This window comes from Lupinus angustifolius, unplaced genomic scaffold (assembly GCF_001865875.1).
Source record: "Lupinus angustifolius cultivar Tanjil unplaced genomic scaffold, LupAngTanjil_v1.0 Scaffold_230, whole genome shotgun sequence".
Classification (NCBI taxonomy): domain Eukaryota; kingdom Viridiplantae; phylum Streptophyta; class Magnoliopsida; order Fabales; family Fabaceae; genus Lupinus; species Lupinus angustifolius.
The window spans coordinates 156,594-157,091 of record NW_017727100.1 but is presented as its reverse complement, the minus strand read 5'-3'; positions in this window follow the sequence as shown (position 1 = coordinate 157,091).

Below are 498 nucleotides of genomic sequence, written 5' to 3'. Positions count from 1 at the left end.
CCTCCTCGTCCTCATCGTCGTCCTCATCCTCATCCTCATCCTCGTCCTCCTCCTCGTCCTCATCCTCGTCCTCCTCCTCGTCCTCATCCTCGTCCTCCTCCTCGTCCTCATCCTCGTCCTCCTCCTCGTCCTCATCCTCGTCCTCCTCCTCGTCCTCATCGTCGTCCTCATCCTCATGCTAATCCTCATCCTAATCCTAGTGCTAATCCTAATCCTAATCCTAATCCTAATCCTAATCCTAATCCTAATCGTAATCGTAATCGTAATCCTAATCCTAATCCTTATCCTAATCCTAATCCTAATCCTAATCCTAATCCTAATCCTAATCCTAATCCTAAGCCTAAGCCTAATGCTAATCGTCATCCTCATCCTCATCGTCATCCTCATCCACATCCTCATCCTCATCCTCATCCTCATCCTCATCCTCATCCTCATCCTCATCCTCATCCTCATCCTCATCCTCACCCTCATCCACACCCTCATCCTCACCCTCATCGT